This window comes from Gavialis gangeticus, unplaced genomic scaffold, assembly GCF_001723915.1.
Source record: "Gavialis gangeticus isolate Ggan-Ray unplaced genomic scaffold, GavGan_comp1, whole genome shotgun sequence".
NCBI lineage: Eukaryota > Metazoa > Chordata > Crocodylia > Gavialidae > Gavialis > Gavialis gangeticus.
In genome coordinates, this window is record NW_017729022.1 from 62,989,164 (window position 1) to 63,005,635 (window position 16,472).

At 45.3% G+C, this 16,472-nt stretch overlaps 1 protein-coding gene across 4 annotated transcripts in view; it reads left to right on the forward strand.

The window, feature by feature from the left end:
• The window catches only part of TMEM184B (transmembrane protein 184B), a 45,398-nt gene continuing 28,926 nt past the window's right edge, over positions 1-16,472 (forward strand). For 2 of the 4 annotated variants that reach the window (XM_019515207.1, XM_019515210.1), the window contains exon 1: positions 1-63. The gene's annotated coding sequence lies outside the window, so the exon portion shown is untranslated. Of the gene's footprint in view, positions 64-1,549; positions 1,653-5,076; positions 5,097-16,472 lie in introns of those variants that run through there. The other 2 variants (XM_019515208.1, XM_019515209.1) reach the window with 2 other exon arrangements.

Consider the following 16,472-nt stretch of genomic DNA (forward strand, 5'->3'; position numbering starts at 1 on the left):
TGGGCCCCTGAGGGCCGCGCCCGTCCCGGCCCAGCGCCCCTCCCCGCCCAGGGGAGCCGCGCGGTGAGGCGGGGGCCGGGGTCCCCCACGGGGGGCGCTGGGGGTGGGGATGGCACTGTGTGCATGATGTCAGCGGGGCGTGACGTCAGTGTGTCACTGCATGGGTTGAGGTCCTGACACCGGGTGCGCCCAGCAGGGTGCAGTGGACCTGGAACCCCTGGGCTTGGGGTGGCCCCAGCCCGTGTGCACTGAGCGGGGCAACGTGGCTCTGGGCTTGGTGCCGCTCAGTAGCATGTGGCACTGGCTGGCATGACATGGCCCCCAGCAGTGGTGGGGCACTGTATGGCCCTTGTAGGTACTGCATGGCGTGGGGGGGTTGCATACTGTGTCGTGGCGCCAAGCAGCAGGGCCAGGTGTGGTGCCACTTTGCGCCACAAGGCAGTGAGGTTTGTGGCATGTGCCAGTATTCAGTGTGCCACGTTTCTCAGTGCAGCATTTTCTCTTGAAGTGCATAGTACGGAGACTTGCCCTTGTCCGGGCTCAGTGGGGAGTATGGGCTCTTTCAGACCCTGGCACTGTCAGTGCTCTGGCACCAGCAGCCCTGACACTGAAAAGACCTCGGGTTCATGAACGCTTGTGCTCTCTCTCTCTCTCTCTCTCTCTCTTTCCCCTATGTAGTTAGTCTGTAAAGGTGCGTCTGTAGCTGCCCTCGGATGACTTTGGAATAATGTGGAGAACTGTCTCGACCCCGAAATGGACGAGCTTCCTTCACTTTGAGGTTTTTTATAATCATCCTTTGACAGCCTCTTGTCCCTTGCTCTTTCTGATGCAGACCGTATAAACTGGCATTACCGCTGTGAGATGCAGGGGGGACACTGTGCCATGCAGCATTGTGCCAGTTGGCATGGCGCACAGCAACATTGCATGCAGGGTGGTGTGATGTGGCATCAAGCAGTAGTGAAAGCTGTGTGGGCTGGCGTGGCATGGTGCTGCATAGCACTGAGTGGCAGATCGTGGCTTGGTGCTGCGCTGCATCAAGGTCTGAGCAGCACAATGCAAGTGATGTGCTGAATTGCACCTGATGATATGGCATGTTATGGAGAAGTACTGAATGGTTTGATGTAACGTGACAGCGCTGAGGGGGTAGTAGAACAAGGCAGCCAGGTTTATTGGTCAGGTATCTGTTTTGGGTTACAGCTGTTCTAGGAGGTGTGTAGTTGGAACAACGTAGCATATGTGTAATGTGCATGAATGCATGTAAAGCATCTGTCTATGGCTTTTATCATGTACACTGTATAGTGCACCATGCATTCTTGTATAATGTTGGCGTATATGTTATATATAATAACCTTTGCATGCGTGCAACGTCCAATCAGTGGCACTCAGTGAGGGAAATAGTGTCATCTATATTGTATGTGTGCCTTTCTAACGTAACCAGTCTGACTTGGATGTCTTTGGTGTTGCTAGGTTTCAGTTACTATGTAAGTTGAAAGTTAGTATTGGCAAATGCAAGGTAATGCACAGTGGAAGAAATAATTTGAAAAACTCATGCCCCTTACTAGGTTCTAACTAACTCTGGGAAAGGACCTGATCCTTTTCGTGGACAGCTCCATGCAAACCTCTCAGCACCCAGCAGTAGAAGAGAGCAGGAGGTAGGATGCTTGAGGAAGTAGTGGACGTGGAGTGCTGTTATATGCATCTGTCATCTTCAGTTCTGTGACAAGGGGATGCGGCAAAAATAAGAGGCTCATAGAGGCATAAAGAAAATGATCAGAGGTGTGTATGGACTTCCACAGTGAGAGTGAAAAGAGTGGCGTGGTTTACCTTGGCAAGAAGATGAAAGAAAGGATGCCTGATAGAAGTACAGAGAAGGTAGTTCAGGTGAAGAGAAGCACCTGTTCTCATATGAGAACAAGAGCATGGTCAATGCAATTGCTAGCCTGGAATTTGCTGCCTTTCAAAAGGAAATATCTTTTCATGCACTACTTTATTAGCTCATGGGATTTAATGACATCTAGCAATGAGGCCAGGAGCTTAGCAGGGTTCCTAAAAATGGACTAGATGGTTTATATTAGTATTGTAGGTAACCAGAGTTAATATAGTAAAGATGAAAAAAAAATAGGTAAATACAGTTTCAGAAGGAATACACAGGGAACAAGCCAAGCGCTAAGCAACAGGAGGGTAGAGACTTTTTCCCTGAGTGGAGGCTATTCCATAACAGCCTGCCAGAGGGTTTCTTACACTTTCTCAAGCAGGGGTGACAGGATGTATTGCTAGCCTGATCTCATGGGGTAGTTCCAAAGACCACTTAGTTTGTGCGTGCGTGTGATACACAGTGTAATCAGTCTTGAGCAGATATTTGGCAAGTTTGTTGGGGAAATGTCTCTGTGTCAGATGCAAAGGTGAGTAGTTGCCATCACAGTAAGTGATGCACTGCTTCCTCATTCAGAGTTTCCAACTGGGTAGGTTGGGGAGAAGATGTTATTTTACTTTACATTTTCTCCTCAGGTCTCTGAATGGCTTTTTGAGTCCTGAGTAAATTGCAGGCTTTGTGGGGTTGTTTTTTTGAGCAGCCAAAAGGATGTTGCTATTACAACTCGCTTTGCTTTTTATTGATAAGCTTGTTTGAGCCACCACAAGCTATGTGAATGTGGTTTCTTGGCACTGGTGTGTGGTGCTGGTTGTTGGAATTTGCTGATTTGGCACAATCATAATATCCTGCGGAGATGGTTTAACTTTGCCAAAGTTCCACCCACACTTACTTTGGAAGCTTGCCTGGCTCTTTGGTGTATCTAACACACTACAGGGGCGCCTGAGTTTCTGGGCTCCCTGGCTTTAGGGCAGCTCCTAAAGTCAGCTCACTTAGGGCTGGAATTCCATTCTTCTTGGAAAATTTGAGCATTGTTAGTTTTTGGTCCTAATTGGAATGAAGCCAGATTTTAAAATACTGAAATACTTGTGCTGAGTAGAATTGCCTTTCTCTGCCCTTTTCTCCTGGAGAGTGGGGGGTTCTTTTGGGAACTTATCCTCTTGTTTAATTGGTTTATCTTTGCTGTGACAAATGGAAATAGGCCCCTTTCTTCACCCATGTGTTCCCCTCAGGAGTGGGGACCATTTATTTCTATTTTCAGCTGTTCAGCCCTTTTTACTAGTAGCAGAAGTGGCTCATAGGAGAAGTAAATTGTGTTTGGGCTTTTCGTTGTTATTTGGTAGCAGCTGAGCCTGATGGGTTAAGTACTGTATAAACAAGTGCAGGAAGAGACAGCCCCCGCTCTGAAAACCTTACAATAAACCAAAGCAGCAAAGCAGAGCATATCCCCATTTTATGGATGAGGAGCAGACAGAGTAAAGTGACTCACTTAGGAATTTATCTGAGTAGCGAATTGAATCCAGGGGTCCCGAGTCCCTATCCAGTGCCTTAACCACCAGACTAGCTTTGCCATGGTTGCCCAGTGAAGTCTGATGGTCCAGGTATTGCGCATCTTTCAGCATATTTGTCAGTCTCAAAGTCATTTGCTGTGGATGCTCGTCAAATCTTTCAAGGCTTTAAGACTAGACAGAAGAGTGTGCTGTAGGAGCAGTTTTGTGCAGGGGGAGGTGGGTAACATGTGACCTACTGGTGCTAGATGTTTGCTCACCTGCCTGTGACTTTTAGTCAAAAAGCAAAATGTAAGCACTTTATTTCCATTCTCTACCTCCTTTCAGGGCTGTGTTGACTGTACTGCATCGGCGTCCTGAAGGCCTGGCTATTCTGCGGAGCAGTATTCTGCTGCTTGTGGCTTAATGTGCTGTCTTGCCCCTCTGTCTTTTTCGTCTGAAGTGTTACATACATCCCAGCCTCTTGTCTTCTCCCAGAACTCCTAGGCTTCTTCTTTCTTGGACTGGAAGAGGCAGTTTCCTTTTAGGAGGATGAACCCTTCCAGAGCACTTGGGACTCTGTGAAAAGGATCTGGAACTAACCCATTTTATTACGACAGTCAGACAAATCATTTATCTTAAAGAGCCATAAAATGTGACAGCAGTTGAGCCTGAAAATACCACGTAGAAAAACTTTTTCTTGTCATTGTCTAAAAGCTGGGTGTGAGGGTTTCAGATACCTGATCTGGGGCATGTTCTGTGTCCTGGAAGTCATTGCAGCAAGACCTCAGACAACTTCAGGAGTAAGGTGGGCATCACTTGGGATGTGAATGGTACCAGAACCCCAGTCTATATCTGTTGGGATGTGATTTCAGAGAGAGCTCCTCTCTCTAGCTATGTCCCTCTATTTGAAAGCCAGTGCTTTGTCCACTGGGGCTTTCTGTTTGTTACCATGCAAATAAAATGTCTGAGAAGACAACAGAGCAACCTGTGTCCAGGGACAGTGCGCGTTGTGTAGTGATCAGGCTGGGAACCTCTTTGCAGTTGGGTGTGATGATGCCTTTGTAACCCCTCAGAGGAATCGTTTACAGGAAATTTGAAGGGGAGATAACAGCTAACACGTTCTGTCTGCAGCATCCAGTGTTCTCTAGATGATGGCTAGATTTCTATTGCCTTAACCTCTCTGGCCACTCAGATCTGTCATTGAGTAGGGACTGCAATAATTTTGTTATTTCTTTGTCTTCCTGGAGCAGCAAGGAGCCTAGCAGCACCTAAAAGCTCAGTCAGCAGAAGGTGCTGTACAACAGGGTGGGGTGCATTTGAGAGCACAAATTGATGACAGCAATGTCTCACCTTCCTGTTTCCAAGCTGAAGAGATCTCTCTTCCCATGCTGTTCCTGGAATATCCCGTGGGGGATTGGTGGCAAAGGGGCAGTGTGCCCATCTTAGGAATGAAGAGAGCATTTCTGTGTGTTTATTTAGAGCTGCAGCCAAGGTTTCAGAACGTGGGGGCTATAAACAGCATCCTAGAGACTGACTTCCAGCAGCCCATCTTTTTTCTCATGGGGGATTTAAAAAAAACAAACTACAGGAAGCTACTGAGTTAACTGCTTCAGAGGCTGCAGTTGTTTTCTTTTTATCTCCAGAGCAGGTACAGCAGAAGCAGAAGCCCTATGTACCCTGCCCACTAGCCAGCCTACCTTAGATGGCCTTGGAAATACTCTTTCCTATGATAGGAGGTAGGAGGTTTCAGTTTCCATAGCTAATCTGGATAGTTGGTACTTTTGTAGCCACTTGCCCTACTAGAAACTGGATGAAGCACCTTTCCCTCCTACACACTTGGTTTCACTCAGGGAATTCAGCTGGCCATCCAACAGCAGTGGCTTGGCAGTGGAATTTGAGACGGGGATTTTCAAATTTGGCTGCGTACGTCTATTCACTTAAATTTCTGTTTTGGCAAGTGTGTCAGAGTGCTACAGTTAGGTGCCAACACTTGCAAATGTTAGACTTACTGCTCTTTCTTTCCCAAATGTTCCCTCACCAGCATACACATCCTCTGGGTATAGGATGCATTAATGCCGCTGAAGTCTGCTGCGGAGGAGGCGTTAGAATCCCTGTGGAATATGTCAGGGTTTGGGTGGGTGTCTGCCAGCTTGAAAAGCAGTGTGTGTGACTTTCCAGAGACCTGCAGCCTCACATGGTCTGTTTGTGTGCTGTGTGTCAGGGAAGATTTAAACCGCTCCTAGCCACTTGGATGGTGCAAGTAGCCCTGGGAGGGAGGGGTTAGATTGGGGGTTTTATTTGAATGTTTCCCCTGGTTGGCTGAGCTGTAAGAATAGGTTCTTCTTTCGAGAGCTGCTTTCTATTTTTGAACTTCCAAACTTTGTCTTTATTTAAAACATGACATCCTAAAATGAGAGATGACCTGGGTGACTGACTAATTCTGTGTGACGTGGCACCTCATAGGCTTATTTCATTTGAAATGGAAAGACCGCCTCCTCAGGAGTCCTGGCACTTGAGATGTCCATTTCCGCTGTTAGAAATTTGAGCCTGTTTGTTATGCAGTAGGATTTGTGTATCATTCTTGGTGAAGTAGAATTGAGAGCTAAGAAATGTGACAGTACTGTTGTTCCTGGGAGGATATGCCTTGCTTCTTGCTGTCTCTGAGAACAAATAACTGAAATGCCGAATAGCAGCAAGAAGAAAGCTGTGAGATCCACAATAACATTTCTTGTTATGTGTGCTAACATAAGGGCGGTTGAATTTATGTCTAGGTGTTTCTGTAGTGCCTATTACTGTAGTACTTATACATCTGGGAATCTCATGCTGTGGAAGTCAGTCCCTTGCTCATGCTCCCCTCAGGCTGCAGTGGTGCATGTTTGACTGGTAGCATAATCGATGTACTTGGCTTATTCTGAAATCTGAGAAGCTTGGTCTGTTTGGTAAACTTATGATTACGTGGGATTTGACAGATCCTGTGCAGTGGTTGGGGAAAATGCACGTTAACACCTGTGAGTGGCATCCTGTTGAGCCATTTCACTTTTGATAGCTCATAGGGCATGCTGTGTAATTTGATCATTTTTTGTAAGCTCCCTCCCTATCCAAATGCCTTCATATCCTTCCCTTTCAGACACAAAAGCAAGCTTTGTGCAGTGGAGTAAAAATGCAAGTGAATGGGAATAGGTTTGTGTCACATCTTTGCTTCTGAGACTTTTGGAAAACTGCATGCAAGATTCCTCTGTCGTGTTTGAAAGAAGCATTTCCGAAGTGCCGCCTTCCTTGAGTGCAGCATCCTCACTCACTGTCATGGAGCCTTGGCTTTGTTATCTCTTGGGGCCCCTTCCCTTTGCAGGGAGAGGCTCAGCACCAGACTGTAGTGCGTATATGGGCTGGGACCGGCTGGGATATGGGAATGGACACACCCCATGACAAAAGCATGTTTGATCCTGTTTTCAAAGGAAGGTCTGGGAGCCCTAGGGACACCCTTCCTTGTTTCCTATGTTCTGCAAAATGGGCTGGCTGTGGGATGCTGACCTATTCTAATATGGGTCAGTCCACCAAAAAAAGGCGAGGAGGGAGGGAGAGAGAGAGAGAGACAACAGAAATTAATAGAGCAGAAAAAAAACCCTCTGTGGGAGGAGGAGGGGGCAGTTCGGAGTAAAAGGGTTTTATTGTTCATCCTGGGTTTCTGAAGTTGGGAGGATGGCATTAGTGGCAGCTCTTTTATCAGGGTGATTTTGTATTTGTTATTAAAGGCATGGGGGAGATTAATAGCAGAAAGGATAGTTGGGATGTGACCAACTGGATGGGCAGAAGAGGGGACTCCACAGTCTGCAGTGGGGGAGGGAGGATTCCTTTGTGTCTTCAGAGTTTAATTGCAGTTGGGGAAAGGAATTGTGGTGCTGTACTGAAGGTTAGATAGCTCACATAGGTTGCCTTCTATTTATTTGAAAAGTTGCAGGATCATCCTTTGAATATACACTTGGAGGGAATATGAAACTGCCTAAAGTTAAGCAATGATACAGCTGTTGTTCAGTCCTCTACCCTCTCTGCTGAGGTTAGTGCTTTTCCTTTTACAGAGAAGATATTTGTATTCCAATCATTGTTCTGACAGATTAACATTTTTCTGTCTTGCATTTTATTCCTTATACTCACTGCTGCTTAGAAAAGAAGTCATGATTGGACAGCATCTCTTGAGTACTCAGTCTCTTCACTCCTTCAGAGTGATTACCCTGTGAGGAGCCACATTTGGATCTCAGATTGCTAGTCCAATAGTTATGTAGCTCCCCTCAACAAATTACATAGCTCTTACGTGTTTATGTAAATTATGTAGTTAAGCACATGTGTTTAGGCTGAGGGCAATGTGTAGGTATTTATATTTCGAAGGTGTTTAGGTATGCATATGTGAAATGTGATGATGTGATGTGACTGTTTGATTGGCCTTAAGTTTAAGATGAATTTATCTCTCTAAGTATTGAAACAATAAACATATTAATAGGTCATCATTCCAATACAGCTTTTATGCTATGCTATTGTGTAGTCTGCATGTGTTATGTTTTTTCTGAAAAACTAGAAATGTTTTGGAGGGTCTTAAAGTGTGTATGTGCATGCATGCATGCACCTTTTTCATATTTAGCTAGGCATTCTTGTGTGTCCAGTTAGCCAGGCCTGGCAGAGAATAATTAAAATTAGTAATAAGTTTGAAACTTTTTTTGAGGTTGCTGCCGTCAATAGGCTGTCTTCATTAGAAGCGTGTGTGCAACTTGTCTGTACTAAAGCATCCTGTTGCTATTAACTTTGTTTTCCCTGCCTTCTTCTCTCCCAGTTTGTCTTTCTGATTGAGCAGCTATGATCACTGTTTTAGATTGTAAGCTCTTTAGTTTGGGAACTATTATTTACTGTGTGTATGATGGAGTTCTGATCACAGTTGGTGACCCTAACCACTATTGTGGTGACTTCATAGATTTCATAGACATTAGGGCCTGGAAGGGACCTTGTGAGATCATCAAGTCCAGCCCCCCGCCATAGGCAGGAAGTAAGTTGGGATCAAGTGATCCCAGCAAGAAAAATATCCAGATGTTTTTTAAAAGAGTCTAGAGTAGGTGCTTGCACCACGTCTGGGGGAGTCTGTTCTAGACCGTGGACACTGTAAATAACTTTTTTCTTATGGCTAGTCTAAATCAGCCTTCCTGGCCGTTAGACCTTGTTATGCCTTGGGGAGTTCTGGTGAACAGTTGTTCTCCCAGGTCCTGATGTACCCCTCTTATGTAATTGTAGGCTGCAACCAAGTCACCCCTGAGCATTCTCTTTTCCAGACTGAAGAGTCCCAAATCCCTTAGTCTCTCCTTGTACATCCTACTCTCCAGGCATTGAATCATATGAGTGGCTCTCCTCTAGACTCTCTCAAGCCTTTCCACATCCCTCCTGAAGCTGGGGTCCCAAAACTGGATGCAGTACTCCAGCTGTGGCCTCACCGAAGCTGAGTAAAGTGGGAGGGTGACGTCCTTGGTTTTGCTTGAGATGCATTGGTAGACGCACACCAGAGTTTGGTTTGCTTTGCCAGCTGCGGCATCACATTGGTGGCTTATATTCATCTTGTGGTCAGTCATGATCCCCTAGTTTCTTTTGGTCGTGCTGCAAGTGAGTGTAGCACTGCCAAGCCTATAGGTATGATGTGGGTTCTTTCTTCCAAGGTGGAGCACCTTGCATTTCTCTATGTTGAATGTCATCAGGTTTTGATCCACCCACCTTGAAAGCCTGTCCAAGTCGGCCTGAATCCCCAGCCTATCGTCTAGAGTGACTGCACTTTCCCATAATTTGGTGTCATCTGCAAACTTAACCAGTCTGCTTCTGACACCTGAATTCAGATCGTTTATGAATATATTAAAGAGTACTGGTCTGAGAACTAAACCCTGGGGGATGCTACTGGTCACCATGCTCCATGTTCATCGATAAGCACTCTGGATCTGACCATGGAGCCAGTTCCCTAGCCATTGGACTGTAAGGTTGTCTCTCTTGATAGTTTTGTGGGGGGGTTTTTTAATGTAAAATTTTTGAAGTTCAAACGTTGAAGACTTTTTCAGAAGTGGAAGTGGGTTTGTGTGACCCTCCAGAAAGCTATAAAACTGGTTTCTAGCAGGAGAAAGTTTTCATTTTTTTTTTTTTTTTTTATTTTAACAGATGGGAAAAATTCAGACCTGAAGCTGGTTTCTTATGGAGGATGGACTTTTTTCTCTTTGGCATTTGACCATTATAAATTTAGGGAGAAAATTCCCCATGGAGGGAATGAAGGATGAGAAGGAAAGAAACATTTCTGGGTCAGTTGAAAGAAAATTAAATACAGCGGTGATTTGAAGTTGCTCATGAATCTTGTACAGGGGTACTTAACCTCCAGTCTGTACAGCCATGGCATCTGGCCCATGGGAATCTCCACAGGTTGGAAATTTGGTGCTGGTGGAATGGTGGAAGCTCAGTGCAGGTGGATCCAGCCTTGCTCAGGCCATTGCCAGACAGCAGGGTGAGGGCTGGGCCCGCTCCCCATACATCTGATTTGGGCTGGGCTGCTCCTTCCCTCCACCCCTCCTCCCGTGTGTCCTGATCTGGGCTGCTCTGGCCCCCCCCCTGCCCTCCAGTGTTTCTGGATAGGGACCAGGCTGCTCCCCGCTTCCATCCCTGGCAGGTGGATTGAGGACAGGCTGTGCACCTCACCCCTCCCCTGTAGCTGCATTGGACACCTGCTGCACTGGCCTACATACCACACTGAGCGCATCAACCAGATCTAGCCGCCTATCTGGCCTGTGGGGTGAAGAGGTTTGGGTACCATTAGTCTAGCCTATAAAAGGAAGGTTTGGAGGAATGAATCGGTAGCAGAGAGCCGGTGAGCCAGAAGCTCCCTGTAGTAGCCATTTAGCTCAGTTGATTAGAGTGTGGTGCTAACAATACCAGGGTTGCAGGTTTCATCCCTGGTTGGGCAAGAGGTTCCTTTCAGCCTCACTTCTCTACAAAAGTGCAGAAGGGCTGCAGCTTATTACCCATGTCCACACCTGGGAATCTCTTTCCTCGTGGGACTTCCAAAATAAGATTGGTAAGGTGGGGATGTCATACCCCCTTTGGCAGAAAGAGGTGTAGGTTTTGATCACCTTTCATGTGATACCTTTGCGTATCATTCCTGCCTCTCTGAAGCAGTTTGGGGATGAAATGCTTTAACTGCAGTGGAGGATGAAACTGATAGCCTGATAACCTCCCATAGTGATTTCATCCATTTTAAATGTACAGATTTCATGTGTAGGGCACTGAGGCTAATCCATGCCTGTGAGCTTCTGCTGACCTGTAGGCAGAAATGGTCTGAGAATCGATGCCTCTTCCTTTTCCACTGGTTTTGCTAGACTGTTGCATGAGAGGCAGGCTTTATGTAATGAATGCAGGGTATGCACACAATGTTCACCATTTATAAAAATGTCTCTCCTGTGGTAGTGACTCTTTCCATATGTCAACTCTGGCAAAAAATTAAGGCTATTTTGTTAAGCTTGCCCCAAATCCCTTCCAGTTCATGTATTTTGGAGTCTGAATTTGTTTTGATGAAAGATGTTGGCTTGACAGTTTTGAAGACCAAAGATCTCTACTTGCAAAAGAGATGCAAGAATGATGGCAGAGTGTACCCACTGTCAGGAAGTGGCATATATCTATGCTGCTGTTGCTACTGCAAATACAGCCTGGGTAGACATACTCCAGCTTGTTTTAAACTAGCTAGTTTGGATATGGCTAGTAGTATAGCCACAGTAGCATGGAAACTTGGTACAGGTTATGAAACCTAAGTAAATCTTCACATGATAAGCCCACACTGAACTCTGTGAAGTCACAGGTATAATGATAGCAGCACCTGTGCTTGGGCATGTCTACACTGCCAGTGACTCCTGTAGACATACAGGTGGTCCTTGTCAGTTGTGGGGGATCCATTCTGGAGATCTCTGTGAATGGCGAAATCTGCGAATACAGCACTGCTTTCATGACCGTCATGAACGCAGTGCCACCGGTGGCTGAGGGGGGACCACGGCTGCATTGGGGGTGGTGGGAGCCCAGCGGCGGTAATGGGAGCCTGGCGGCAGCAAGCACAGAGCTCCCAAGGAGCTCCTGTAAGTGTATTTAAAATGTGGATTCGGCATTTGCGAATATTTGAAACCGCAAATGCCGAACCCACGAATCGTGAGGGTTTTCTGTATGCCCAGTGTGTCCCCAGCCTGACCTGAATGGCCAACCCTGTAAGTGAGAAGGGCATTGAGCCATTTGGCCTCTGGTCTGTGCTCAGTCTGTCACTGGGAGGGCTTTTTAGTGCCAGTAGTATGGCACTGGAAAAAAAGGTGATATTTAGATAAGGATAGCTATCCTGATGTAAAATCGTAATGGACGAAGGGCATTGTTATTTTTTGTCTATCTTTAGCTAGAGGGGTTCAACACTACTCCCCCAGTGAGGGTTGCACTTAACTAGGTGTGACCGGGGTAAAAACTACAGCGCCTGGTCTCTTTCATGATTTTACATAAAGACAGATGTCTCGGCGTAAATAGCACCACCTTGTTTTTTGCAGATGGCATAGCCTGATAACCTCCCATAGTGATTTCCCACAGATCTGTTGCAGGATAATTTCAAGCCTCAACAAACTTGATTTGCATTTAAACCTATGCCATGGAAGTAAAGTGATTCCTGACCTGTAGTAAACAGCACTTGCAATTGTATTCAGAAAGAAACACTAACCTCCAACCTGCCCCCTCCCCCCCCCAGTCCTTATTTTATTTTATTCTTATTTTGCTTTTGATAATCCCAGCCTGGGATCTGGTAAGAATGTATTTATCTGTGAGTGCACTTGTTTGTGTGCCCAATCTGGTCTACCTGCCCAGATGAATTTCAGCTAAAGAAATGGGATTTCGCCTTGTCCAGAGCCATGCATTTTTCTCCTCCCCCTCTTTCATGGGACTGTAGTTATGTATTGAGGTCAAGGAAGAATTTTAAAGGGAAATTTCAGGAGTAGAAATACTGAAGAGGAAAAAAATTAGGAAAGAATTCCAGAAAGGTGAGACAGGATCACCTTTGCCCTTCCTCACCCCTGTGTCTGATTCCAAAGCGGTGTAGTTGGAGAGATGGGTGGAAAAGGGAAGACAAGAGTGGAAGAGCAGAATAAGCTAGCAGGCTCAGGGAGTCATTCCATAAGATGCCATTATATTTCATTGTAGTTTTTGAATTATTATTATTTGCATTACCTTAATGTCTCAGCATCATAGTAGTGGAATAGTTCCCTGCTCTGCTAGACATTGTGCAAACGCCAAACAAAAGGGTGGTCCCTGCCTTAAAGAGCTTACAGGCAAGATGGGACTACAGTTAGGGGGAAAGGAAGAAATGAGGAGATATTATTGCTCAGGATGACACAGTGGTCTCAGTGTACCAGCAACCCAACCACTCTCACATCATGATAGAAGGAAGCAGGACATTGGCTGCTGTGCTTCCCCTGGTTTACCTGTGGCAGGTTAGGGTATTAGGTCTTTGTTGTGTCAGGGCTGAGAGTAGTCTTATGTAAAGTTTAGATTATAATTTGTATGGGATGGGATGATCATGCCTCGGGCACAAGGTTGGACTAGCTGACTTCCGGAGGTCCCTTGCAGCCCTGCTTCTCTATGATTCTATGAAAGAGGATTTGGAGGAGAACACTTAGATCAGGGGTGGGCAAAATGCGGCCTGCCAAGCCATTCTATCTGGCCTGCGGGGCCCCTAAAAATTTTTGAAAATTAATATTAATCTGCCCTGGGCTGCCTCCATGGCTTTCCAAAACTCAGTAAGCAGCCCTCCGCCCAAAGTAATTCCCTGCCCCTGAGTTGGATGATGACTTTGATGACTTTGCAGATACAGGAATTCCTCCTTAGAAGGAGGAGCAACAGCAGAGAAAACATGAAGGTGCCTGTTTGAAAACGTAACAAGTGGGTAATGATGATTGGCATCACAGGCTGATGGGAGAGGGGGAGTTAACCTCTCAGCAGTGTGTAAGAAATTACAGGTGAGAAGGAGGTAGCTCATAAAGGACGTTGGTGGCAAAGATGAGTAGTTTACCTCTGAGATGATGGAGAAGAGACACCAATTACACTATTGCCTCCTATTTCTTATAATATGATATAATACACATTTTTGTCAGAACCCAAGAGCACCTGCTTTTTACATTTTTTTTTTCATTCCTTCTATTTCCCAAAATGGTCCTATATAAAAATGGACAGGATAACTTTTCTCAAAGGTAAGACTAATTTTGCAGGATCCATGCATCCTGTATTTTCCTTCTCAAGTAGTCGTACAGCCTTCTTTCAGTGGTTTTCAGTAGAGAGGAAGTTAACTATGAAGCTAATACCTGTAGCTTTTGTTGACTTAAATCTATCAACATTTTGCTACTACGTAACCCGCAATCTGTTTGTCCCTAAAAATATGATGTGTGCTCTCATACAAATGGCTTTCCCATGCTCAGTACTCTAAAATGGTACTGGTGTTTTTAAGGTTGTAGGCATAATAAATGTAGGCATAATAAATGTTATAATTGAGAAACAGTGTATAATCATGTAGTTCCAGATCTTATATAATCACAAGGGGGCAGTATTTGTACAACCTCAACTTTAGCATTGTCCTGACTTTTTGGGTGTTTAACTATACAACCTTTATATTATGTTAGTAGGTTTTTTTCTCACCACTGAATTGACTAGATGTGTTTTTGTTTTTTTGTTTTTTGTTTTTTCTTTTACCAAAAGAAAAAAAAGAGAAACAATCATAGGCATTTCACTTTGAAAGCCTTTTGAGTCTTGGCTGACTTGCAAATTGTTGTGGCGTCTACAAAGTTTGGTGAAGTAATGGTGAAACTCCCTGTCCTATTCCAGCCTCCCACTTGAGGGCCCTGGAAAAGAGCCACCTGCATATGAATCTTAGGCACTCAAACCAGAAATAGGTATCACCAAATGAAATGGATCAGTTGTGCTGCAGTGTGTCTTGTGGCACACAGCTGATCCACTTCATTGGGCAAAACACATATTTCCCCTTGTCTTGCTCTTCATAGTGCGGGACAAGGGGGGAATATGATCTCCCCACTTTTCCTGCCCAGCCAGACCTGGGCCGTGGGTGTGGCTGAGTGGGGAAAAGCCCTCCCTTGCTTCTCCATGATCATGGGGATGGTTATGGCTGAACATGGAACCCCAACTTCCCCACTAATGGAGAGGCACCCTGAGATTCCCTAGGGTGCCTCTCTCTAAGTGGGGAAGGTGAACAGGTCCTCAGGGGCCTTGAGGGCCCCCAAGTCCCCAGAGCACTTGCTCAGTGTTTCAGAGAAGGGCAAGCAGCTCGGGCTTCCTGTACTCTTCCACCAGAGAAGTAACAGATGTCCACTGCAATAAAGTGGCAGAATCTGTGACCACCTTTTGTTGTACCACTGATTTTCCTTTCACATTGCACAACAAAGGGTATCAACATCCATAAAACATCTTATGCTGGCACAAATGCGCCATCAGATAGCATCTGTTTCTAACCTATAGCTTGGAAAGCTCATCTGCAGAGCTCCCAAGGTGCCTGCATGTACAGCATACAGTATCATGACCTGACTACTGGCCTTTTCACTCTAGCACAAGGTGAACCATGGCTATACCTGCTGTGAAGTATGTTAGATGTATGCTTTCTAAGTTTATTGGGAGTGTTTGCTATTTGTCACTGTTGGCTTTTCAGAGGCTTAGAACCTTATCAAATAGAAACTAGTTTCTTCCACAGCCAGCAAAGGTCTTGTCATTCAGTGAGGATAGCTGCCATCCATTTTTTAGCTTTCAGCTCTTGGCTATTTCCTACAGAAGTTTGTCTTTTGGGGTGTGATGGTTACTTATTTTTCCCTGTTTCCAAGAAACAAAAATGTTTCTTTGTGAATATTTTGCTTAACATACATGACTCTGTTCCTCAAACATTTGGAGGAAAAGTCATATCTGATCAGAGGCCATGCTTGGAAAATTTCAGCCCAAAGGGGGAATATTTCAGAAAAAGTAGATGGCCTAGAAAAGAAGTGAAGGCTGGGAAATCATGATAACAGCTCTTAACTGTAAACGTCTCTGTTCCTCCCTCTAAAATAATAGAATGAACCTGCTAAAATGAACCCAGCTGCTTCCCCCAACTTACCTTTGTTTTCCTCTTCTTTGTAACATAAGAAGAAAGGAGATAAAAGAATTTCTGTAGGCAGTATCAGGAATAGTATGGGTCACTTATACAAAGTGATGATCTGGACGTGGGGTATATGTTTTAGATCATGTGCAGGTACATAAATGTTAAGCTCCCAAGAGTCTGCGTTTACTTAGCTTATGTGGGTAACTGGCTGATTTCTGTTTCTGTAACTTGCTGGTTGGAGCCCCCTGGGTTTTCATTCTGGAGAAGTGGATTCTAGCCATGACCCTGCCACTGACTGGTTGGGTCACTGGTTGGTTGGCAATATTGACCATATTGCCTCACTTTTCCATGCCTCCGTTTCCACATCTCTGAAATGGGAGTGATAATGATCATCTCCTTATGCAGTTCAACTTTGAGCTCTCTTGGTGGAGAGTACTGTGTAGGGAGAAGGGACTGCCTGCTGGAAGGAGGAGAAGACTCTCTTGCCTTTCTCCCTACATGTGCCTCACCATGCTGTGTGTCCCAGTTTCACACTGTAACTTTGTCACTGCAAGAACTGGTGATGGTAACTAAGGAAAAATGTTTACTCCATGGAGGTGGTACCAAAGCAGTTTCCCCCCATATGGTACTAAAAGGTGTTGGGCTGCTTGTAATGCTGTTGTTCAGATGAGATGCAAAACTAATGCTCTGACTGTTTAGAATATAGAGGAGTAGGAGACGCTTCTCCAAAGAGTAGAATTGCCAGTGCTGGTGACAGGTTGAAATGCAGCCAGGACTAATTTTAAGTTCAGCCTACCTAAATTCCCTTGGCATTTCAATAGGATGCAGTATTCTTCATTTCCTGTCCTGAAGTATGTTACTGGAGGAAAAGCATGGGGTTGGGGGGGGGGGGGGGGTTATTTTACTATCACCAAATGGGGGCTGCATTTCATCCTAGGGGATCTGTTTTTCACAAACA